The sequence below is a fragment of the Pinus tabuliformis genome, chromosome 1_2 (assembly GCF_031772625.1).
Source record: "Pinus tabuliformis cultivar Carrire ecotype Pingquan chromosome 1_2, CPIR1, whole genome shotgun sequence".
In the NCBI taxonomy this organism is placed as follows: Eukaryota; Viridiplantae; Streptophyta; class Pinopsida; order Pinales; family Pinaceae; genus Pinus; species Pinus tabuliformis.
This window is the reverse complement of record NC_142298.1, coordinates 769,654,237-769,681,776: the sequence shown is the minus strand read 5'-3', so window position 1 is coordinate 769,681,776 and position 27,540 is coordinate 769,654,237.

The window sequence follows — 27,540 nt, the reverse complement described above, 5'->3', positions numbered from 1 at the left end:
TAAAGGTCTCTTGTAATTTTTCAATCGGTGTCCATTAACAAGCAAAGGAATGGCCTCTTCATCTATGGTTTTGATTTGCACTGAACCATTATTATGGCATATTTCCACAACATAAGGTCCTATCCATCTTGTCCTTAACTTAGCCTTGAAGTCTTTATACCTTGAATCATATAGCAAAGCCCAATCGCCTTCCTAAAATTGCTTCTTCTTGATGTTTTTATCATGCCAGATCTTCCTCTAAAGTTGAACTACCTCTGTATGTAGGAGGGCCTGCATTCTGAATTCATCCAAACCATTCAACTGGAATAATCTCTCTTTCTATGCACTGTTGAGATCTAGATCTTGTTGGGCTTCCATCATTAATGCGTTATACTTAAATTTAATGGACAACAAGGCCTTTTTCCCATACACCAACTCATAGGGTGTGAATCTAGTGGTGGTCTTCCATGTGGTATTATGGGCCCAGGTGGCCTCAACTAGTCTATCTACCCAATCCTTCCTGCTGTTGCTTACCACTTTGGTCAAGATGCCCTCCAGCACTCTGTTGGTCACCTCCACTTGCCCACTAGGTTGTGGATGATAGGGAGTGGAGGTTCTATACTTGATCTTGTGCTAGCTGAGCAAGTCTTCAATCATGTTGGAGGTAAACTGGCTGCCATGGTTTGTGACCAGCTCTCTAGGGTACCCAAATTTTTAGAATACATTCTCCCTTAGGAACTCAACCACCTTCTCCTCTGTTTCTGCTTTAATTGCCTTGGTTTCAGCCCACTTAGTGAAATAATCAATGCACATAATAATATTTTGTTTTTGGTTGGAAGGAGGGTCAATACACCCAATTAAGTCCATGCCCCACTTGTCAAATGGCTTGAAAGTCACTTGAGGCTGAAGAGGCATTTCATCTCTTGGAGTAGGCCTTCCCATCCTTTGGCAGCAACCACACTAACTAGTCTATTTTTTCACATCCTAATGAAGAGTGGACCAATAATAGCCTGCTTGTAACACTTTGAATGCTGTCCTCTTTGCTGCAAAGTGACCTCCATAAGGCCCAACATGACAAGTGAGAAGGATGTCAAAGACTTCCTCCTCCTTAACACACCTTCTCAAGATTTAATCTGGGCCAAGTTTGAAGAGATTGCCGCCAATCCAAGTGAAGGGGGTGCTTTTCCTGACTATCTTGCTCTTTTCTTTGGAGGACAAGCTTGGTGGGAACAATGATGATACCAAATAGTTTTCTATATCAGAAAACCATGGAGAGAGAACTGAAATAACAAATAAGTGCTCGTCCGATAACTGGTCATCAATCATTTCTTCTTCACCTACAGGAAAATTTACTCTAGAAAAAAAGTCTGCAATAATATTTTCCTTACGAGGCTTATCAACAATGGTTAGATCAAATTGTTGTAATAAAAGTAACCATCTTATAATTCGAGCATTCACATCTAGTTTGTTCATTAAATATTTGATTGCAGCATGGTTAGTATGCACAAATGTTTGATAGCTTGTAATATAATGCCTGAATTTGTTCAATGAATGCACAACAGCCAAGAGTTCCTTTTCGGTCACTGTATAATTTAGTTCAACCTTTGATAAATTCTTACTGATAAAATAGATAGCATAAGGCAGTTTTTCATCTATCTGACCTAGGGTTTCTCCTATGGCTTTGTGTGAGGCATCAACATGAATATGAAAGGGGAGGGCCCAATTTGGGCCTCAGAGAATTGGTGCAGTGGTTAACTTATCCTTTAGGATGTCTAAGGCCTCTTGACAGCTTTTTGACCATATAAACTTAGAGTCTTTGGCCAACAAACCAAATAAAGGAGAGGCCAACTTGTTGAAGTCCTTTATGAACCTTCGGTAGTATCCAACTAACCCTAGGAAACTTCTGACATCTATTTTCTTTTGAGGAGGTGGGACCCTTTGGGTCCACCTGCAGTCCTTGATGAGATATTGAATGACCTAGCACAGTCCCTGAAGTCATCAAGAATTCACATTTTTCGGGACTGAGAGACAGGTTCATTTCAATCCATTTATGCAGTGCTTTGCCCATCTTAGACAGGGCTTCCTAAAAATCACAGCTATAAGGTGTAAAATCATCCATATAAATATCCACCGTATCATGGACAAATTCGGTGAAAATACTCAAGACTACTCTCTGGAATGTGGCAAGAGTATTGCATAAGCCAAAAGGAAGGACCCTATAGGGAAAAGTACCCCAAGGACAAGTGAATGTGGTCTTATCCTAGTCTTCCAGGCAGATCTCGATTTGGTTTTACCGACTAAATCCATCTAGGAAGGAGAAAAACCTTTTCTCTGCCAGGCCATCTAGCACTTGGTCAATGAAGGGTAGAGGAAAATGATCCTTCTTTGTGGCTTTGTTCAACTCCCTGTAATTGACACAAATTCTCCACTTACCATTTTTCTTTGGAAATAACACTAAAGGAGAGACCCAGTCATTGTCGGAGATAGGGTAAATGAATCTTGCATCTAATAGTTTTTGTAGTTCTTATTTGACTATGCCTTTAAGACTTGGATTCATCCTCCTTTGGGGTTGTTAGACTGGCTTGCAACCTTCTTTGATGTATATGTGGTGAGTACACAATAAGGGGTGTACTCCCTTCATTTCTTCGTAGCTCCAAGCGAAGGCTTCTAGATTTTCCTTTAGCATGTTACATAACTTCTCTTCTTGGAGAGCAGAAAGAGATGGATTGATTTTCAAGGTTCTCTCTGGGCTGAATTCTATGGTTTTGACATGAAGAGGGTTGGAATCGGCCAAGCATAAGTTGATTGGATGATTGTTGTGGGTTTCCTTTACTAATTCTTCTAAGGGCAATGAAATGGGAGTTGGACTTTGGAGTAGGTGTTCAATCAAGTCATCCTCATCCTGCTGTCCTCTTCCCATGGTTGCTTCTAAAGTGTAAAGTTGGGCAGAATAAATTTCATCTTCTTCCTCCTCCTCCAACCATAAAGGTAAGTCATGCTCTAGAGAAGGTTGAGCAAGAGGGTATAGGACTCACTTCTTGGACATATGCCCATTCTTTATGGTCATATTCCCAGCTCTACAACTAATGTAAGCATCGACAGTGGCCAACCATGGTCTCCCAAGGATGAGAGGGTAACAAGTAAGCTTAGCCTTAGGCTGGAGAACTAGGAAATCTGTAGGGTACTCCCAAGAGTCAATGGAGACCATCACATCCTCCATAATTCCCTCAGGGGTTACTGTGGAACGGTCTACAAGTTGCAGAGCTGTTGTGGTCTTCCTAAATGAACCGTGGAGGTTGAGCTTTAGCATAGTGTCCTTGGTCATCACATTAATGGCAGCCCCAAGATCAATCAGAGTGTGTGGGACAATGGTGCCATTGATGTTCACATCTACTACAGGGCTTCTAGGGTCCAAATATTTTGGACAGATTACCTACCCCAACATTAAGTCGAACAGTTGCCCAATGACATTAATGGTAGGGGCGTCCCTTTTTTTCCTCCCTAGATGCTTGAAGCACTTCTCGTTAATCAAGTTATTGTGAATAGGAACATCTTTTATTGCTTGGAGAAGTGGAATATTTACACATAGATTTTTCAATTCTCCCAGAAGTTTAGTCTCTTCTAGGATAGGCTGGAGTGGTTGGGCTAATCTCTCATGAAAGGGCAGATTTACTTTTTTATTTCTTTTCTCTCTTTCTCCCTCAACCTCCCTAGGTGGAGGTGGAGGTTGGTTATCAGGGAGAACTCTCCCAGATCTCTTGTTAACCTCATGGATTTCCACAACATAAGCTAGATACGATGTCTCCTCACTCTATACTTGATGAGCCTGCCTGTTTTTCAGGTTCAGATTTGGCTGGGTAGGCATCTGGGGTTGCTTGGGTGGAGCAGAGTGTAGGAGCTGTGGTTGGGCAGGTGGTGGAGGCGATAGAGTTGGAGCATTATTGTATTGGGGCCTCCACCCCTGAGGCAGTGCATTCCACTGAGGTTGTGGCGGAGCATAAGGTTGAAATGACTAGCTGGCTGGCTAGGAGTGATACTGAGATGCAAAGGACCAAGGAGGGGGTATCGACTTGGAAGGGTGAGCGAGAGGTCCCCAAGATTTGGTTGGGGTTGTAATATGAATGGGATGAACCTTGCATGCCTTGCTAGTATGGTCTAGGCCCATGAGGTCTCCTTTGGTTAATGTAGCAAAGCTGCAGAGTGACCCCTTCAGCTCCTTCATATACAACTTTGATTCCGGGCAAATAAGGGCATCTATCTGTGGAGTGGTTTTCTTCACAGACTGAGCAAATTTTAGTAGATTTCAATGGAAATTCATTCCTAGGATGCCTCCTAGTGAATCTAGGACAAAAAATGGTCAGGGCTCTCTCTGCTTCCTCCTGCTTCCTCTTAATGTGCATGGTGTCCATTTGTAAGGCAAGGGTTTACAACATCTCACTTTTGAATCTTCTAGCATGTTTCCAATTTCACCCTTGATGGATGAGTTGGAAGTTGATGTACTAACCATAAGTTGACTACACCTACCATTTTTCCTAGCTTCCCTAGAATGGTTTATGAAGACAATCTTGATATCCTCATAGGGTAATTGGTAGATATCTCCTCCTGCTAACAAATGTATGGTATCCAAAATATCTTCCCTTTCTCCCCTAAGTAGGACCAACTTTAGTGGCTCAGGGTCAAGTGTACATGTGGCCCTTTTGTAACTAAGGTGGAATCTTTCTTCGTAATCCTCTAGGGATTCATAATTGCCTATGGTCATCCCGAAAATTTCTTCTTTAGTATCCTTTGATCGATAGTGGTCCCAATGTTCGTTGTTAAAGGCCTGCTGCATCTAAGCCCAAGTTGTGGTGCTATCTCTAGGTAAACCCATGAACCAGCACAATGTTGCATCCTTAAGTATATATGGAAATAGTTTTAACTTTTTCTCCTCGTCTGTATAGTCATAGGTTCAGCATATAACAACAAACTCAACTAGGAAAGTGTCAGGGTCCTCTATGGTTAGGCCATGGAAATGAGGTAGGGAATAGGGGCTTATATTTTTCATCTTAGTGTCCCCATTGGTTTTCCTGATGGGGAAGTCACCTCAACTCTCCCTCTATTTTCTCTGTCATTTCTATTTTCATCCATTGGTTTAGTAGGAATGGTTTCTTCTTCTTCTTACCCTGTAGGTTCTTCGAATATGTCAAGTTGCTCACCTAAGGGTTCCTCCAGCTAATTGCCACCAAAGAAGAGGGAAGGTTGGCCGTTTAATGTAGTGGGGGTATTTGGAAAAAATTTCCCTAAGTTGTCCCTATTCCTACGAGGCATGAAAGGAAATATATTCACTACACAAGCACTTTACCATGCACTAGTGCGTCTTTATAACAAAGACTTACAAAGTGACCCCTTGAAAAAAAGGGTCTAATACTTGCATTTACTGGCAAAGATGCATATATTACACATGGTATCACAATCCATTCAACTTTGCATTTTCCACTTTCACCATGTCACATGGTGCCATTGGATTCTAATACACTTGATATATTAAGCAAAGAATATGAACAACTTAAATTTATGTTGATAGATGAAGCTTCATTAATTGGCTCTTGATTGCTATATAACATTGACAAGCAACTTCACTAGATTATGCACACTCTAGCTTCCCCATTTGGGAACCTCGACATCATATTCGGTGGTGACCTATGTTAGGCACATCATGTACATGATTGTTGGATATTTGAGCAATCGTTTGTTAAAGGAACTATTGTTCTTTACAACTTCTCGAAAGACACCATGAAAACTTATGAACTAAAAAAAGTAATGTGGTAAGTCAGTAAGGAGTTTTATCCATATTAAATAGAAATAGGACATGTTCACATATTGATGATGATCTTGCATTTTTGAACAAACATTTTTATTGATGTGCACCAAATGATGCAACATTTCCATATCTCTTCTACTTAAATAAGAATTTACATGAACATAATGAAACAATGTTGTCTCTCATTAATAAAGAAGAAATCATATTAAATGCATATGATACAACAATTGAATCAACGAATATAAATCTCAATAAAAAGATCAAAATGCAATTGCCATCTACCATTGTGCTCAAAGAAAATATGCTTATTGAATTAATTGGAAAAAATTACGATATTCAGGATGGCTTGATCAATGGTACTGAATAAATTTTAAGAGCATCTGCAACATTTGAAAATGGCGCAATTTGGATTGAATATGCTGATCTAACTGTTGGCACTATTCAACAGAAAAAATTTACACAGTTGTTCAAAGATGGAATAATGTCTACCTAGACACAGATTACTAGAGTTTGTAGGAATAATGAATCAAACAACAAAATTATTTTTACAAGAGAACAATTCCCTATTCAACTTGCATGTGCATGAGGTATACATTGATCACAAGGGTTGATAATGGACCAATTGAATTTTGACCCAAAAGGAGTCAGGCAACATGGACTCGCCTATACTGCACTTTCTTGTGTCAAAGATATTAAATCCTTGTATTTGGTAAATAAATTGGAACATAGAAACTTTTCCCTAAATGACAAAGTTGTTGTTGATCTAGATAGACATAGATAAAATGCCTATTATCAGCTTGAATATAGCATATATCACAGTAAAACAAATGATGACTTGAAAATATGTTCATTGAACACATGTAGTCTCTCCTTGCATTTTGAGGATATCATTGCTGACTATGATCTAATGAGTGTTGACATTCTTTGTTTACACGAAACAAAAACAAAAACAAAATCACCTCCATCAAATCCATTTTTTTCAAACAAATATCACTACATACATCTATTCCACTTACATGTAATTCTCATTTACTACACAAAAAATATTGTAGTTGACAATCATTTCACTTACACAAGAAGCCAAATTGAATCGACAATTGCAACAATCCATGTTGGAAAAAACTATTACACATACAAATGTATACATTGCACTAAATACAAGCATTGAAGAAGTAATTAAGTTCATCACATTCATTTTAGAGCACACATGCAACAACTACCCAACTTTTCTTGTCGATGACTTCAATTTTGACATATTGCAAAATAGCCATCAAAAAAGAAAACTACTTTCATTTATGAAAAGTAATGGCTTCAATTTTCATACAAAAAAGCAACAACTGACTATGTCTCAATGCTAGACACTTTTGGACAAACCTTTGATTTATTACTGTTTCTTTCCATGTCTTTGATTCTTATTGGACAAATCATCATACAATTTGTCTTACCATATATTTGTTATCTTCTTGAGTCATTTTTCCAATGTTCATGTTCTACAATTTCATTGTTCACTTGGCACAATACTTGTCACATTTGCAAATTTCCACCTTATATATATGCTTCCATTTACAAACATTAAAAAAAAGGATTTGCACACAACAACAAACAAGAAAAAAACAAAAAAATGCAAATAGCGAATTCTTGTAAGTCTTTGAACTATTAACATAAATTTGTTCAGTTTGTCTTCCATAAACTGTAATTTTTTATGTCATAGTTACCATGGTATTCACACAATTTGGCTTTCACTTTGTGACATTTTTTCTATATACGGAATACCATTATTTGCTTTAGTTTTTGGTTCATGTTTCATTGTTTCTTGTTTAATTTCCTTTGAAAAAAAACATGCTATTGTAACTATAGTGATTCTTAATAACACATTCCAAAAGCCAACTTTATGTGTAATTGACAATGAAATCTAAAAAAAAAATTATTGTAACCTATGCACATTTACTACATATCAACCAACAATGCATAATAGTGGTATAAAAATAGAATATAAAAAAAAATAAAAAAATAACTCACTAGTGTCTATACAAATCCATGCTCATTTTACTTTTTGTTAATTACCTTTGTTGAATTGGTCAAATTCTCTACATATCCATTTGTTTTCCTTACGTTCTATTTTCACAAAATAATATATATATATATATATATATATATATATATATATATATATATATATATATATCACTGTAGAGTGTACATTGTTTTAAAGGTTCTATATACACTTGTTTCAGACTTAACCACCTGGATTTCCGTTTTCTATCATCAATTGGTTGAGTCATTTGCAACAACATCATGGAAACAACTAGATCTAACAAACAAGCATTGAAAAATAAATGGTGGAAGATGAGAATCCAAAGAGGTTATATTTGTGTTGCATTAGATATTTGTATATTCAAATTAGATATTTGTATATTCAAATGACATATTTGTATTGAATCAATGACAATGTTTCTTAAAGCATATTGTTCTAAATTTTCATATAAACAAACGAAAAATAATGCATCGAATACCCTCATCAATCATTGAAATGTGCTCAAGAGCATATGAAAATATTTATGAAGGTGATATCATTGTTATTTATGGGCCAGTACAAACTAGAAGCCCCAACTCGCTTGCAAAGGTGTGGTAGCTCCATGTTGATATGGTTGATAGCCACGATCAACTAACTATCATAGTGAACGTGAGAAAAAATCTTATTTAGTGATTCCAAGACATGCTTACTGTTGGAAAGAGTCTTATAATTATAGATTTTGTGATAAGAAACAAGGGAATTTATGAACGAGGAGATGAAAAATGTTGGATAGCATTACGAAAAAAACACAGTTGAATCAATTGCACGAGTTTGCAAAACATGTAGACTATCTCCAAATACAATAATAAACAATATTCTTGTTACAAATGATATATATGCAGTTGGCTCAATAGGAGAAATAGTGATAAGCTAGCAGAAAAATAACAAGCAACTTGAACCCAATATCAAAGATGGTGAAGCTACAAATGAAAATGTAATTATAAGTTTGCTGCTATAATAACCATACTTGCATTTCCACCAAAAGCTAATAGTTTCTTTCAAGTTACAATCTTGTATATTTGTGTTCCATTGCTATCAACCTAGCAATTATCTCATCATTTTTTGTGCAAATTGCTTGATAAAAATATGTTATTTGATCCACTGCAAGTACTATTGAATGATAGTCATAGAGACCATTTTTTTCAAAATACAACATGAATGGGATTCGAATATGAATCCACTCTACTTGTTCAAAAAATAGTTCGAAATGATCTAAAAGTCAACAAATAGTTCTAGTCTTGATCAACAACGTTTTTTAATCCATTGAATGATGAATTTACAAGAGTGCATCTATTATCTTTTGTCAAGTCAAGAAAACAAGTATATTTCCTAATAGCTTCTTTGTTCAAGTAGCAATAGTTTTACTTTGATGTACAAAGGCTTTTATTTTGGTGAAACATATTTGAATTTAACAATTCAAGTTAAAAAAAGAAAATAGATGGAAGGAGTGCTAAAAGCCAAAAATGTTTTTTCTCCTCCTATTCACCGAATTAGCAGTAAATGAAAACAAATCATTCATCCAAACATAACTAAATGAACAGTCTGTAAAGATAGCACAACATTTAATTATGATCACAACGTTGAATGCACAATTGTAACAAATGACTGCAAAATTGATTGTATGTTGCAAATGTCGCGGCTAAAAGAGCATTGCCCAGCAATAATTGCTGAGACAAGATTCAAAATATACATGAAAATCATATCATCTATAGTTTTCAATCTAAGAAAGCTTTGTATTCAAGGTATTTTCACTTTAGTAGTTAACAACATTATTGTTGATATAAAAGAGTTCTGACCAACAAAAAAGTGCTTCCTTTGTGTATCAATTTAATACATTTTGACAGTTAAGATATTCTTCTTCTTTCTACTTTTACTTCTTTTATTTTACCAACTCATAATTCACAAATCCTTGCACCAACACTAATTTATAGTTTTTATTTTATTGCAGGTTACTAAATTACCAAATACAAAAACATCTGGTTCACCACGTTGTTAATATTTGCTACAATATTTGAATCAAGAACTTTTTTTTATAACTAGTTCTTGTTTTCTTTTTCCGAATCAAACATCTTTTCCTCGTGGAAATGAAAATAGAGGCCTAGATGCACATTATGCAGTCTAATAATTCAGTTACAACTAAATTTTTTCCAAACTATGACATCATTTTTTTAATAAGATCATAATATCTCAATTCCATAGTAAGGTAATGTAGCTCCAAAATAATTATTACAAGATATTACATATATGCCCATTTTTTTTTTCCAAACTATGACATCATTTTTTTAATAAGATCATAATATCTCAATTCCATAGTAAGGTAATGTAGCTCCAAAATGATTATTACAACATATTACATATATGCCCATTTTTTTCTCTCCACTGTTGGAATATTAACGTGGATTCTTGTTTGATAAGAATTTTGGAATTGTGTTGTCTTAGGAAAAGAAAAAAAGAGTTGTATGTGTATCAATCTCTTGATTTATGTATATGCTCAATGAAAAGCTTCGTGTTAAAAGAAGGCACTATAGGAGAACTGAAATATATGTGTTCTCCTTTTCTTTTCCCATATGTCAAATCCTCTTTATTTTCCTATTTGCATAATTGTTTTACATGTTGTGTTTATTCGATGATTAGCTTTCTTGTTTTCCTTCTATGAGTTATATAGTGTTGGGTTGCAGTTATATACAATTGCAAATTTTTCTCCCAATAAATTAACAAAGCTTGTATCTCATTTTGGTTTTCTAGCTTTTTTTTTTCTCCTCTTAATATTCATTTCAACTAAGAATTTTGTTTTGTAAATTTAACTATAACCTAAGGATATTTTCATTTTATTAATTCTGGATGCTTTAACTATGGTGCTGTCTATTTTTTTCTTGTTTTTCCCGAGGCATAAATGGTGACAAATGTCTGTAGTTTCTAAAACCACTTGTTCTTTCCAAAATGTCTGCCAAAAAAGTTTAATAGGACCATAATATCTTAGCTGCACAACAACATAGTGTAATTCCAAAAAAATTATTATTCCATATTATATATATGCCCATGTTTTTCTTTCCACTATTGCAATATTAACTTGAATTCTAATTCTTTGTAAATTTTGAAGTTGTATTGTGTTAAGGAACAAAATAAAAAAGAAATAAAACAAAATAAAAACAAGTTGCAAGTGTCTTAATTGCTTATTTTTTTTATATGCCTAATGAAATGTTTTGTGTTAGAAAACATCTCTACAAGAGCATTGAAACATCTGTGTTCTCTTCTTTTTTTCGCATATATCAAATCTTTAAGAAACTTTATTTTACTATTTGCAAAATTGTTTTTCATGTTGTGTGATTTTGTTGATTGACTTTCTTGTACATAGCTTTTCCTTTTATAAGCTATATAGTGTTCGATTGCAGTTATATATAATTGAAAATTTATGATCTAATGAATTAACAAAACTTGCATCTAATTTTTGTTTTCTAATTTTTTTTGTTTTCTCTTATAATGCATATCAACTTACAAGAAATTTCAAATCTAACTATAATCTAAGGAAACTGTGGTTCTTCTATGCTAAGTGCTACAACTATGGTACCAAATAATTTCTCGGCTCTTTTTCCCCAACCATGAATGGTAACGAGCGTGCGTAATTTCTGCAACCAATTGTTTTCTCTTTGCAAGCTATTTCGATTCTTATTAATCATAGCATATGTTAATAGTTTTGAATATTTTGCGAATGATAATGAATATTTAGTGAATGGTGAAGGATATATGTACTATGTGCAGTCAATCATCCATTTTTTATAGGAAAATGTTATTGCCATGAATGAAAGAATAAACAAACATATTTCATATGAGCATGTCAAAATAGAGTTAAGAAGTGTAAAAGAGAATGTGCCAAGAGTTTCTCTTCAAATGTCTGTTCTTCTTGCTCCAATATTATGAACAAATCAATGAACCAAGCTCAATGATGATGCAAAACACATGCACCACACTTCAGACGTTGGAGTTTTTGAGCATACAAAAAAATCATAAATTTATGAATAAAGAGGTATGCGTTTTTTAGGCACCTCTTACATATTATTTAATATTATTGTCAAGTTTTATAACATGAAATTTGAGTTCAATGATCTGATGTTTGATGTGTTCATCGTGCTAGTATTATGCGCCCAGATAATCATGACGCATTTAATAGTGCAATCATTGTTGAAATTGAAACTAGTCTCCATGCATTGTAGATTTTACTATTTCAATGTAATTATGAAAATTAATTTGATCATAGTTTTTTTTTTTTTATAATTTTGTGATTTTTATTCTAAGTATTTCTTTTATCATGTGCTTTTGAAAATAACCCGTTCTCCTCACTTTCCCATGGGTTGTGTATTATATTGTTTTTCTACCTACCGACTATGAAGGTTATTTTCATCTAAACCAACAAGTCATGAATATGATGCTTTACTCTAGTCCTTTTTAAACTTTCTTTCTTTACATTCATAATAATGTCTTTTTTTAACCAGACAAATTATGATATATTGATTTTTTCACTAGGTGGATACAATGTCTTTGTATGTGCTTGGGATCAATATAAAAATATTTATGGGTGTTTAATTTCTTACAATATTGTAGAAACTATCGACACGATGTAAGCATCAATTATAACCTGGTAGCACCCTACATCTGATCAAATAGTTTTAGGATAGGTTTTGGTTAAGATAGAGATTATTTTGATATGTAGTGAAGTCTAACTATTGTTATTGTAATAGAGAGATAAAAAAGGAAACATGATTTCATGAACAAGGTAAAAATTCTCGTTGTCAGATATCAAGTAATCTATACATGGTTATGTTTGGTGTGTTAAAGCTTATATTGTCTCAGCTGCCAAGATTGGAGGAAATTTCATGGCTTACAACCATTGCAGCCACCATGTATTTTGCGTACTCTTGTATTGGGCTTAGTGTTAGCATAACAAAAATTGCAGGTTTTCCTTCCTTTTCATATCTCTTTTTGTATTTTTTCATCCAACTTAAGTACAACTATAGAGATGGTATTTTATGATTCAACTATGAATGAGAATTACATTCACTAACATAAAGTAAATCTAAGGATCCTTGAATATAGAAAACATCTGTATGAAACCCTAACAGAGTACTTATTTCTAAACTTTCGTCAACCACGAAAACAGGGTATACTTCCAATCATTGGGCAACATTGCATTTTCTTGCTCATTTTCCACAGTTTTAATTAAAATAGAGGCAAGTGTTAACAATGTTATTTCCTTTCAGGTACCTCGTCAATGATCATAAATTTCCTGTTGCAGACTTTACACTTATGCATTCTTCAAGATGCCCTCAAATATCTTCCACCAAAGAACAAAACAATGGAAAACATGATGACTATGATATCAGCGGCAATCTTATTTATGCTCTTCTCTATTTAGAGATTCAAAATCTAAAAAGTTGGTTACTCATTTTCCCCTACTATTTTTATATGGTTCTTATTTATTTCCTTCATTGGAATCTAGAATATCACGACGACTGATACATGCGTCTTCAAAGATTTTTATTTAAAATATATATTTGATTACTTAAAAAGAAAATCAAAACAACCTTGTATTTTACTTGGAGGAATAGTTATATGCATAACAGGTATGTAGTATTCTTCCAACTAGCTGAAGAATTTGTTTTGACATTATCAAACCCATACTTCATTTGTAACATTAACTATGTCACATGCAAACAATTGTTTACAAATTACCAAAATTAGTCTTCATTGTTAGCTTCAAGTAAGTAGAATGAAAAAAATTATTTAGACATTAAAAAACCGTGTTTTTATTGCTAACGCTAAGTAGCTAACACACAAGAAATGAAGCTATGAATGCAGATCTAGGTCATTTTTCATTCTCATACGTACTTGAGAAATTACCATAAATTAATTGAATGCAAGAGGGATAGAATTAATCTATGTTAGTGCTAATTTTGTTTCTGCTTTGAAATCAATATCCAATTCTCATTCATTCAATTTCTTATGTTGTGGAATTTTCTGATATGAAACATTAAAATTAAAAATTCACGGAATAATTTGCATTCATGTTGTTAGGTTTACCAGAACACTTTTTTCTTTTTAGCATAGCAAAATTAATATAAAAAAAAGGGCTAAAATAGTTTTTTTTTTTTTATGGATTAAATCGGAGGTTAGATCCATAAATATTTTGTAAATAAAATTATAACCTCCTGACTACCTAAGCTTTAGACCGCCCCAATAGCAAGTCGGGTTAACTACGATTTTTTTTATAAATAATCTGCCTAACCGCCCAACTGCTCAACTGCCCGGTTGTCCAAGTACCAGACCTAATAACAACACTCGACTGCCTGACCTCCCAAATGTACGATCATCCTAATAATATATATATTTTCTTGATTTGTGTGATGTCCGATTTGTTATATAAATTTTCACTTTTTTTTGTTTCCCATTTAATTCATTCTTTGTTAAATCAATAATACATTTCCTCTTTATTTCTCGATTTACACAGAGAAAAATAATTGTCCTTCTTACAAGGAATTAATGAAGAAATTTAATTGTGATTTTATCGTATTTTTAAACAAAATTTTAAGATTTTAGATTGTGCTACCTGCATGTTGTTTTCTTGAGTCTGCTTCGAAAAAGGATTGTGTTAAGGAAATATAGTACCAACTTCAAAAAATTATGTGTAACCCGAATGTAATTTTACAAATTCGTGATTTTCGTTTAAAATTTTAAACAAGGAAAACATGTATATATCTTTTAGTGTTCACACAACATTAAATGCAAAAAGATAAAAAATCTACAGTAGCAAGGAAAAAAATCGAGCAAATTAGGTAAAAGATTAAAGAGATGGGTGATCTGCTATAAGAGAAAGTTAACTTCAACCCATAGATAATTTGTTGTTGGTAACCTACTTCTCAAATGGGATAAAATCCATAAAGAGAAAGGTAGGCATTCTAAGCTTTAAAATATTTGGATTGGCTGATGAACTAATATTCATCAAACATTAGAAGGCAAAGTACGAAATATGCCAGTGAATGGGAAAACCTTAAAAATATATTTTTCATAAATGAAAATTTCTCAAGAACACATGTAAATACTTCATTTTAACAAGTATGTTGGCATCCTTTAAAATCATTTTATGATTATTATTATTATTTGTTTTTTTCAAATTTTATACATATTCTTTCTTTAAATTTATTTCTTTAGTTGTAGAATTACAACTATGATTACATATGTCAAGAAGAATAATTCTACCATATATTATCTTATATTAGAATATAAGCTAAAGTTAGAGGACAAAGTATCCTTAAAATATCACAATTCCAAAACTACTTAATGTTATTTTATCTCTTGCTTAGACTTTCGTTCATATGGAAAATGATAGATTGGCTATTTTATGGTATAAAATTTCAATCATCCTCAAATAATTTGATGAAATAAACCAAATTATCTCAGAAAAGATGAATAACATGATACATAATTTGAGTTCATTTTAAGGCAACAAATTATTTTCTATTAAAGAAAGTCTATTAAAAAACTCCACCTTTGTGACTTCGCTATATACGATAAACGTCAAAATCAATCATAAGATAAAAAATGAGAACATGAAGTTTTATGTTAAAAGGAAATTGAACAAACCCATCAGAGATATGAACTCTTGCTAGTAGTGGTTTGATGTTTCTAATCCAACTAAAATGGATATTGCATTCACAAAAAGTGAAGCAATTTAAAGTTTCAGAGGGATATGATTATAACACAAATTACATAAAACATTGACCAATATTAAAATCCTAAACTTAGTGCTTATAATTCCAAATGATGATTGAACTAGAAGATCCTAAGAAATATAAATAAATTCATTATTTGACTTGTATTGCATATAATTTTCATTCTCAATGATAGATCATAATTTAGAAAAAATTTCTAAAAACTTCATTTAGTTTTAAATTATTAATTTAAAGATGATAGAGATAACTCTTTATTCGAGTGTATGACCATTTGTTATCAGGTTTTGCAACAACCCTCTTTTGTTTTATACATAGGAAAATTAAATACAACCAAAAGGCCTTAAATAAAATTTTCTTTTTTTTTGGAAACTTAACTTGGAGGTTGGATTCATAAAGATTTTGTAAATAAAATTATAACCACTCGATTACCTAACCTTTCGACCACCCTACTAGCAATTCCAACCGAATACCAAAATATTTATAAATAGTCCACGTGACTGCACGACTGTCTGATTACACAACCTAAATACAAGACCTGACTATGGTATAGCTGAAGTCATGATAGAACACATCAATCATAAAATTAAAAAATGCCCAACCACCCGACCTGGCAACTGTATGATCATCCTAATAAAATACTATTTTCTTGATTTGTGTGCACTCCACTTTTTGATAAATATTTTTATTTTTTCTTTTTGTTTCATGTTCAATTGATTATTTGTTAAATCAATAATAAATTTTTTAATTATTTCTCGATTCATGAAAATAAAAATAGTTGGCCTGCTTACAAGAAATTAATGAACACATTCAATTGTGATTTTCTCCTATTTTTAAACAAAATTCTAAGATTTTATGGTGCTCTATGTGAAAGCTCTTTTCTTAAGTCTTGTTTGAAGAAAAATTGAATTAAGGGAACACAATACTAGTTTCAAAAAATTATGTGTAAGAAGGATGTTATTTTAGAAATTCCTGAATTCAATTTCAAATTTTAAATAAGGAAAACTTATATGTGTTATGTTACTATTTACAGGTCTTAAAACGGGAAAAAGGGGAAAATCTCCAACAACAGAGCAACAAATAGAGGAAAGGGAAAATATTAAGGATATGGATGATCCACTATAAGACCAAGTAAACTTCAACACATTTCTCATCTCAGATTCAACTTATAGAACACAAAAAGATGGTACGATGAGCTGGGAGGAGATATTTTATTTCTTTGAGAAAAGAGAATTGTTAAAAAACATAAGAGCTACTAAAACAAAGAACAATTATTTTGAAGCAATTAGAGCAATAGAGTTACACAAAGTAGCAGCTAGGGCATACATTTTTCCCTATTATTACATGGCTACATGGATTTTCTCTCATGTTGATATTAAAACCAAAACAATATAAGCCCATCAAGAAATTTTCATAGCCTCCTGGAAAGTTGAAGACTTATCAGCCATATACAAGACCATTCCCTTGGAAATCCACCTGAATGTTGACTTCATTAATAAGTTTCAATGTATTGTCTTGAATAAATGTCAAGAGAATTATGATATAGTAATCGAATACTGGTGGAGAGAAGAAGAATAAGGTTTCAAGCTTATTAGTGTCGGTATCTTCATCCCTCCATCAGTGATCAAATTTCTCTTTTTGCATGCATTTTAGGTGTCCCATCCGATCAGCTGCATTCCATTAGGTCATGGATCAACTGATGGTAGTGGTTCATTGTCGATTTCCCTGATGTCATTTACCTGCTGGCCTATTTTCACCTGTTCAGGTCATTTACAGTCACTTTTTGTCATTACATTTGTAAAAATCATTTTTAGGCTTTTAGGTCCCATTAGGTCTAGGGTTTGCCACCATGGTCATAAAAACTCAATAAGAAGTCAGCAAGCACATTAGGAGGTCTAATAAGTTCATAAAATTACAAATTCACTAATGATATGCTTCATAAAGGGTTTTTACCTCAAAACTCTATTTTGAGGTAAAAATAGGGTTTTTTCCATTTCATGTACAAATTTTATGTAATTTCAATGTTTCTATATGTAATAAGTTCCAGCTACTACCCTTGGTCACCTTGCCAACTCCAGCCACTGCAAGAAACAAAAACATCAATGCATTAGCTCATCAAATGATCAAGAAGAGTCAAACTGCAAAATGAAAAAATGAGTTTTTAAAGCAAAGTGAATAAGACTTTTCAAAAGTGGGTTTGTAAATGAAAAATTAAAACCAAGGGGATATAAATCTCTTCTTTATGTTTGAAAGTCTTCATTTTGTGCAAGAGAGTGAGCTAAAAGGAGAAAATCAGGTTTGTGGGAGAAAGAGGTGAAATTGAGCAAAAAACACGAATTTTCACCGGCGCTACGCACCTGGGCACTGGCGCTACGCACTTGGCGTAGGTTTTGCACTAAATTTTGGTCGTGCGCTACGCATCGCCTTCCTCACCTTCCTCTGCCTCCAAATTCACAAGTAACCTCTCAACAAGTAAGTAAAGCCTCACATCTGGTCTAGAAAGGGATTTTTTCGTCTATGGTGGTGATTTGTGTGTCTAAAAACTAAACCCTAGCTGTCCCTAAAATTGTCTTGCCAAATTTTCATAGGGTTTTGTTTTCTGCTATTTTAATTCCCCTTTGATTATCTTCCTACACTCCATTCCCTTCCCTTGCACTAAATTTCCCAAACGAGTATTATCTCCACCAGGGGTGGAAGGGGTCTTGTTTTCTTCACCGGATCACAGGCAAATGCTATCTTCACCTAGGTTGAAAGGGGCGTTGCCTTCTTCTTCAGCAGAATAGGTACAAGACAAAGGAAAGCAACAATTGCATGATGAAGGGCCTTCTAAAGGGCAAGACAGAGATTTTGTCTTGGTTGAAGAGGATGACATTGATTCGAGCCCTCAAAGCTCAAAACTCAAAGATATGATCATCAAATAAAAAGAGGCTGAAATCCAAGCCTTGTCACTTGACCTTGAGAGGGCTAAATGGATCATTAACTTCCTTGAGCAAGATAATAAGCGACTAGAGGACAAACAAACTGTCATGGAGCTGTAAACAATTAGAGAAAACAGGCAAGCAACAAAAAGAAGGAAAATCAAAATGACACCCCTTGAGTAAGAAATTGAGGCTGACCGGGAATCATGGTTAGAGAGGGAAAAAATTCACTTGGAGAAATTGCTTGAGAAAGATAACAAGGAGAAGAAAATGTTGCGCCATATGGCCTATCACTACTTAACCTAGAATAAAATTTGCAAAACAAGGGTGAAGAGGTTAAAGGCTAAACTAAAGAGAGCTTTGAGGAGCAAAAAAGAGCAAGATAAGCTCAAGATCTTGGCTGAAGCATCATTGGCCCAACATAGCACATAAAAAGGATCACTCATGCCAAATTTCAAGAAATTTGGTGAAGTTTTTGTCATTTTTGAATTTTTTGAGGCAAAAAACAGGTTTTTTCAGCAGGTGCATAGCGCCGCTTTTGATGGGGGCCTCCATTTGCAAAAAACTTTACATTTTTGGAATCACCATGAAAAGTTATGCATGCTCAGAAATGGCTGAGAATTTTTGACAAGTTCTGGACCTCCAAAAGGGCCAAAAACACCCAAAAAGTGCCCTCTCTACCACGTTTTTGCCACACAGGATGCAGTCTTGCGAGATTGCATTTTTGAAGGGGCAAATGGACTCCAAATAAAAAAATTCAAGTTTTCCTAGAAAGTAGACTCACCAAGATTTCCAATGATCTATTCTACACCTAATTTGGACTTCGGGAAGCCTTCCAAAACTAGCCTGGAAAAAGCGCTACGCATAGAATCAGTGGCGCTACGCATAGAAGAAAAATTTGCCAGTTTTGCCTGTTTGCTTAGAATTTCACCTAGTTTAGTACCAGTTTATCTTTTTCTTCTCCCTTTGATAAATTCATGATGTAATACGATGTAACTTGATGTAACATAACGTAAAAATGATGAAAAATTACCTGAGGAGGTAGATACATCAGTTAGATTTGTTTTGATGATGAATGAATCAGTTTCCATAATTTTAGAGGCAAGTTGTTCCACTACCTATTTTTCAGTTCCTAGTTTAGATCTTGTTGAAACAGCTCCTTGACTTATGGATTCGACCCCTGATGGATAGCATAGGTGGTTTGATGCCTATATCTTGTACTTTCTTAGTCATTTGTAAAGGTTGGACTCTTGTGGATGCATTGAGCTACTTTGTACATCACTTCTGCAATTTGGCAAGGAAATAAACCAAGGTTTTGCAGCATTTTGTGGGATTCTTGTGGTAGTGTGAATTAGCATTTCTTTCTTCTCTATAATTTAGTTGATCTTATGTTTATGTGCGCCATCATCTCTCTTGTTCTGCATAACTAAATGAATCAAGTGTAAAAGGTAGAATCCATTGGTATTTCAGTGCTCTGCCTTAGGGTTTATTTAGTTTTACATGTTTTCTACTGTCTGAAGAGGACTCATGACATTTTCATGCCCTCTCCAACTCCTCACCAATCTTTAAACTCGCCATTACACTCATTTCAAAGTGCTAAAACACTTTCCTACCTCACCCCACAAAAACCTTTGCAGATCTGTGTTGATTTCCTGGACCCAAGGCTGCCTTCCCCATCTGATCCAGCAACCAACCATTAAAATCAAACAAATTCCTCTGAGAAAACATACCTAGACTAAAATTAGTTTTTATATTAGTCATCTCAAGCCTTCCTTGATAAATTTTCATTGATATTGACAACGAGAGAGCCCTCTCCCGACTTGGGAGGGCTAGCTACTAGGTTAAGCGTGGTTTGATGTTACCCTAGACCTGCCTTTCTCAGCCTAAGGTAGATTTAGGCTATAACAAAGCTCAAATCAAACAAGAAATATTCCATTGCTATTTTTGATAAGCACGTTAGATCTTTTATTAAAATGCTAACCCGATTATATGACAACAATATCCTGAGCATTGCATAATTAAATGGATCCCAATAATCAATAGAGTTTTAAATTAGGGGAAATGCCTAAACTTGGATGACATCTTGTCACAAAATATCATAGATTAATTAAAACTTTCATTATGAACACCCTCGAATTAAAACATATTTTCTTTATATCTGCCTATTGGATAGATATTATTATTGCCTCAATTCCATTCCCACTCATGAAATGCAATTAATCGTCTGACCGGGACCTAGCCACTCAAAATTATGCGCCTATTATATGGGAATCTAATTTTAAATACCATTTTTATGATATTTTCATCTATGTTTTGATTCCTTTCCATGAAATCTTGTTTGGAAAAATACCTCCTAGAATAAGTAAAACTTTGAGAGAAGGCCTAGAATCAATAGGAGACTCGTTTGTTGAGGAATTATTTTCCTACATCAGAAGTTTTGGAAGTGAATTTGGTCCCCACCTCTCACCCTGATATATCCTAGAAAGACTTTCTTGAGATAAGTGGTTGATCAAGTTGTTTTGAATGGGAAAGCCAAAAAGTTGAGTTAGCTACAAAAGCAAACATGCCCTAATTTTGCAATCAAGTTTGGTGACATCAATATTCGAGACAAAGGGCATAGATTCAAAGAAGTCGAAGAGCTTCGGGAAGTTTGGTTATTTCCTATTGAAAGGGGAAAACTATTAAATAGTGAAACACGACAATAATTACAAGAGTTTAGGGAAGATATGTTTGAAAAGTTCCTAAAGGAAAAGGCTCTCGCTCTAAACATTTCATTCAAAAAGTTGAAGTCTACTAATTTTTTACAATTTAATTTCAACCAAATCACTACAGATACATCTATTGTTTCTCAAAAGGAACAAGGGGTAGAAATTGAAAAAACATAAGATTCTTTTGTCACAGGTAAAGAATTTGAAGTCACAATCACAAAAAGTCGAAAGGAGTAGCAAGAAAGTACATGAACGATAGATAATACATATAAAAAAAAAACAATGAATAGGAGATAATTGTGATCAGTTCTCCTAAGAAAACAGAGAAAAAGAAACCAAAAACTATAGAACTCAAAGAAATGGAAGTAGATAAGGAGAAAGAAAGGCAAGGATCTAGTGAAACCACCACCATGGAAGTTGAAGTATTCACTCTTAGCATACCACAGTCCATACTCTGGTGTACCTTCAAATATTTGAATATCCTCTTCAACACAAAAACATTACTTTCTCGAGGAAAAGTGTGAAATCTAGCCACAATCCCCACTTCTTGCATGATGTTTGATCTTGCAGCTATCAAATACAGTAAGCTTCCTATCATTGACTTGTATTCAATCTGATTTATCAGTAGTGTTCCATCTTCTTTACACAATTTGCATCCTGTAGCCATGGCTGTGCTGACAAATTTGCAATATTTCATTCCAAATTTCTTAAGAGTTTCCTTGAGATATTTGGATTGGGATATAAACACTCCTTGTCGAGACTGAGTAATTTACAGACCCATAAAGAAGAATAGTTATCCAATCATGGACATTTCAAACATTTTTTGCATACATTTTTCAAATCGATGCCCTAATTGTTCCATATCAGTGCCAAATATTATATCATCCACATAAAGAGCTACTGTCAGTAGATGGTCGCCTTCAGGTTTTACATAAAGGTTACTATCAGCTACGCCTTTCTTAAACCCTTGTTGTTGAAGATACCTAACCAACCTTTCATACTAAGCTATGGGAGGCTATTTTAATCCATACAAGGCATTATTTAGTTTCCATACGATCCCTTCATCGGAGGTGAGTAGAAATAATTTTTGCTACTCAATGTAAACCTCCTATTCTAAATCTCCATTGACAAAGGAAGACTTCACATCGATATGATATTCCTTTATATTCTTATGGATGGAAAGAGAAAGAAAAATTCTTATAGCTTCTAGTTGAGCTACTGGTGCAAAGGTTTCTTCTAAATATACCCCTTCTATTTGGGTATACCCTTTACAGACCAATTCAGCTTTGTTTATGATTACTTGACCCTTTTCATCCAATTTTTTCTTGAAAACCCATTTGGTTACAATAACATTTTTCCCTCTCGGCCGTGGAAGAAGCTCCCACATATCATTCTTTTCAATCTTGTCAAGTTCTTCATTCATGGCTTTTACCTAGAACTTGTCTTCACTTGTTTGAAAAATGTTCTTGGGTTCTATCTCTGGTAGTAGAGCCAGATTCACATAACTTGTAATGCCAACAATTTTTCTTCTAGTTTAGATTCCATGTATTTCATCTCCAAGAATAAAACTCTTAGGATGTTCCTTTTGTACATATCTAGAGGGTGTTTTTGGCCTTGAAGTCGTGCATGCTTCCTCATATTCACTGTCCAAATCTGTTTCTTCCAGATCTGTGGACCACAAATCTGAACATTCTTCATCATCTAAATTCATATTTCTTTTAGAGGATTCAGGTTGCAAACCTTCCTCATCTATTATTACAATGATGCAATCCTAAATCTTCCTTATCTACTTGTTTTAACACTTATATCCTTTTCTTTGAATAGAGTACTTGATAAATATCCCTTCGTCAGCATGTGAATCAAAATTCCTAGGGACCGTTTCATTCCTTTTAATCAAGCACTTCCTTCCAAACACCTTGAGATGTTTAACTGATGTGATTATTCCCTTCCATAACTCGTAGGGAATTTTATCACTATTAGGCCTTAGTTGAGTTCTGCTTAACAGATATACTGTTGCTTGGGTTGCTTCTCCACAAAAGTTGCGAGATGCTCCTACTTCATCTAACATTGCTCTCGTCATTTCCTAGATTATTCTATTCTTCCTCTCTACTATTCTAGTTTGCTAAGGAGTTCTAGCCATTGAGTACTATCTCCTGATGTCATGATTTTAACAGAATTCCTAAAATTATGTTGAGGTGTACTCTCCCGCTTTGTCTGATCTTAAGTATTTTATCTTTAAGTATTTCTCATATTCTACTTGAGCTTTAAACTTCTTGAAATTCTTGAGTGCTTCCGACTTTTAATTTAAAAGGAAAATCCAAGTGGCCCTGGTCAAATCATCAATGAGAAACATGAAATACCTATCTCCTTTTTAGGTTCTTTCTCTAGTTTCTCCACAAATGTCTGTGTGAATGAGCTCTAGAAGGCTGAATGAAGAGAATTCTTTCAGTTTTAAATGAGTCCTAGCTTTCTTTCCAAACTCACATGACTTGCTCATTGTGTTATCATGCTTCGATAGTCTTGGTAATCCTCTTACTTCTCCCACCTTTCTTAATTTTATCAAACTATCGAAATTCATATGCCCAAGCCTCTTGTGCCACAACTGTGCTTCACTTTTTTTTCTTAAAGAATGGTTAAACTTGGAATCGTCAAACACATATAATAATTATGGGTTCTGATTTCTTTCCCACCATTTTTCCATTCTTTATGTTGCACATATCACAATATTTAGACCGAAATGTCACATCATAGAAATTATCACACATTTGGATAAAACTGAGCATATTGTTCTTGATACCTTGTACATACAGCACATTCTGTGCTTCTAATTTTTTATCAAGACTAACTACACCTTTACCCTTAATCCTTGCTGGAGCGTTGTTTCCAAAGGTGACATTGCTTCGTCTGTCCTCTTCTTTAAGTGAAATAAAATTTCTCTTCTCCCCAATCATATGTTTGGAACAAGAATTATCCACATACCATTTGTTTTCTTGATTATGAGCTAATAAGGCAAGTCCACATTGCTGCCTTTTTTAGTATTTTGTTTCTAGCTCCCATTATCCTCTTGGCTATTTGTTTGTCTGATATTTTGGAACTTCGATATATATTCAAACCTAAATCTGCACCCACTAGCTTTGTGCCAAAAATTATTACATTTGAAGCATTCTACTTCACTTAGTAAGGGAGAGAAGACATTCTTCTTTCTAAGAGAGGAATTGTGAGATTTAGAAATCCCATGCATATTATATATGGTATTTTCATCTTTTGAAATTTGATCCTTCTACAATCAATGTCTTTATGTCCAAAGTGATGACACCTATAAAGGTGACCATAAAAAAATAGGCATACCTATTGTTACAAACATTATGAGATTGTGCAGGAAAATACCTTGGTCGTCTCACTAATTGCTTCATTCTCCATTAAAGATCTCCTCTTTGTCAGATTACTCTTTTTTCTTCATTAATTCTTTCATGATGCTTTTTCCCATGGCTCTGTGGTTTTTTGAATCCTCCAAACCTAAAATTTATCTTCCCAATAGAATATTCTTGTTCCTTAAAGTATCCCAGACCAGTTTTGATTCTTGAAGGCCTTTCAGTATTCACGGTGTGATCTAGTCTCCTTGTCCCCCCAACAAATATTTCATTTAGAACCTTCTCGATCTTTGTTTTCTCAAGATTGGTTCTTAGAGAGACAACCTCTACTTCAAGACTCTGTTAGTTTTCTTCCCATTCTTGAATCAGGTCTTGAAGAACCTTTGCTTTTCATTTGGCCTCCTCTAGATTTACTTTCAAAGGCGCAATGTCATCGTTTCATATCTGTGAGATCATTTCCATTTTAAACTTGAGTAGCTCCTATTTCAACTGCTTGTTCTCCTCTTCCAGTCTCTCATAGTTTCCTTGGTTTTCTTTCAGTAGAAGGACTAGATAGTCCTTGCTCTTATTACTTTATTTAAACTTTTATTTTCATAGAAAATCCCCTCATTATCAGAGTTACACATACCTTCCTTATCACCTTGTAACTGTTCCTTCAACTCCTTATTTTTCTTCCTTTCTTTCTTTTACTTGTCGAGGGCACTAATGAGTTCCCCTTAAAGTTCTACCACTCCTTTTGGTCCATAATACCCTATTTTTTGGAGTGTTTAAAAGTCCCGAAGAAGATACTTATCTAACTAATTCTCCAATGACTCTTCATAGTCTGACTCTGGTGCTCAGCTATCATCTTTGCAGTAGAACCCCTTCTTCTAATAGGGATTTTTCTTCTGATGTGTCTGAGACTTGTTTCCAAATTTCAGATCCTCTTCCTTTCAACCTTTTCTTTATAAGGGAATTTGGAAGAGAAAATTCCAACTCTTCCATAGTCAAAACACTTAAAGGGAAACTTCCCTTTATATTTTCCTGAACCACGCTTCAGTTTTCTGGTTAGTTGAGCTAACTCGTAATTAGATTCATAGCATAGTATTGATGATCTTTGTGCTCCTTTCCCTTTTTGGTTACTTTTAACTTCACTTCCTTCGGTTCATATTCCTCTATTCATACTCTCGGCTCATAGGTTGTGAGAGTATGATGTAGCCAATCCATATTGAGATCCTTTAAATTAGCCATTTCCTAAATAGCTGATATTTTGGCATTAAATTTCATGGGTAGAGACTTAATATTTTATAAACAATCATCTCTTCCTTTATTTCTTCACGAAGTCCTATATTCATATTATTTACTTCATCAACTTTGAGGAATTATTCTACTATGCTTTCATTCTCATTCATTCTGAGGATTTCAAACCTCATTCTGAAAGTCTGAAGTTTCCCTTCCTTGACATTGTCATCTCCTTCGTGACTTTGGTTAATCTTTACCCACACTTCCTTAGCATACTACAATGCATAAATTTTACATATTCTGATTGACTAATACAAAAGAGAATGTCATTCTTTGCTTTTGCATTATTCCCATATAATTTTTTACCATCTGCATCAATGGGAGAAATATCAGGGATATTGTAGTCTACTAGCACTAAAGTTCAAACATCAATTTCTAGGGACATAACATATGATTCCATTCTCACTTTCCAAAAAACATAGTTGGTCCCATCAAAGACTGGTATTCTACATAATTAAGCCTCTTGAATCTCTTGCCTAGACATAATTCTTTAGATATCTACCTTCTAGTGTTTAAACTGTTACTGAGGAAACTTGGCTTTCATACCAATTGTTGAAATAAGGAATTTATGAGGGGGGCAGAGTGAATTAGTAATTAAGAAACTATTTTTTATTTTTCTTACTATGCTTACAGTACCTTCTTATATTCTTTAAATTTTTAGAGCATTCATTCACAAAACAATGAACCAACAATATTTCAGACACACATTCAAACAATAATCACATAAGAAACACACATTGGACACAATGCTTTTCACGTGGAAACCCAATGGGAAAAAAACACCAATTTGTTGTTTATTTGTGATGTAAATTAAAAACCCACTTAATTACATTTTTTTTTGTGAGAATCCACTCACAGGAGGCATCGACCTCCTTTGGTTAGAAAGCGCCAACTTTCCAAGAGGCACGAAGCTACCCTTGCCACCATTAAACTATTTCTTACAATTTTCAAATTGAAAACAGAGGCATACATTCATACAAGTAAAATACTAATAAATGGTTATCTGCATATTCAACTTTTACACTCTACCTATTGTGCTCACTTGTAGCAGATCTCCTCTTCCTTCTCACAACAAAACTTCCTTTGTGCTCTGCCTTCAATGTCAAGGGCTCTTCACTGACTGCTCTGCAACACTACGTAATTCCCCACATAACTCTCTCGATGATCTCACTTCTCTATTCAATAGATTCCTCTTAGGTTCTTCAACCTATCTGATCATGATACACTTCACTCACAAAAAAACACACTCACACATTTTCTCAATTCCCCCATCTTCTCCATAATCATTAACGGTTTTTGTTCCACTGAGGCACTCTGCGCAAGGTTGTATTTCCTTTCTGTCCTTTAGATTTCTAACTGTACTTAGGCATGGCTCCCCTTTTCTATCTTGCATCTTCTGGTTGTTTCTTGTTATAGTACTTCGAAATAGAGATTTAGCTTGTATTTCTCCATAGTCTGACTGTGTAGAGCTTGCATGCTGAGAAACTAATTCTCATGTGACCTGCACACTTCTTCGAGAATCCCAATCTCATTTATCACTCGATAGATATTTGAAAGATCATAAATATGAACATTATCTTCTAACTTAATACATCCATTCGTGCACACAAAGAAGACTGCAGGTTTAGCCCATTTCAACCTAAAAACTCGATTCCTGCATTTAGTTTTGCAGTTGCGAACCCATACGC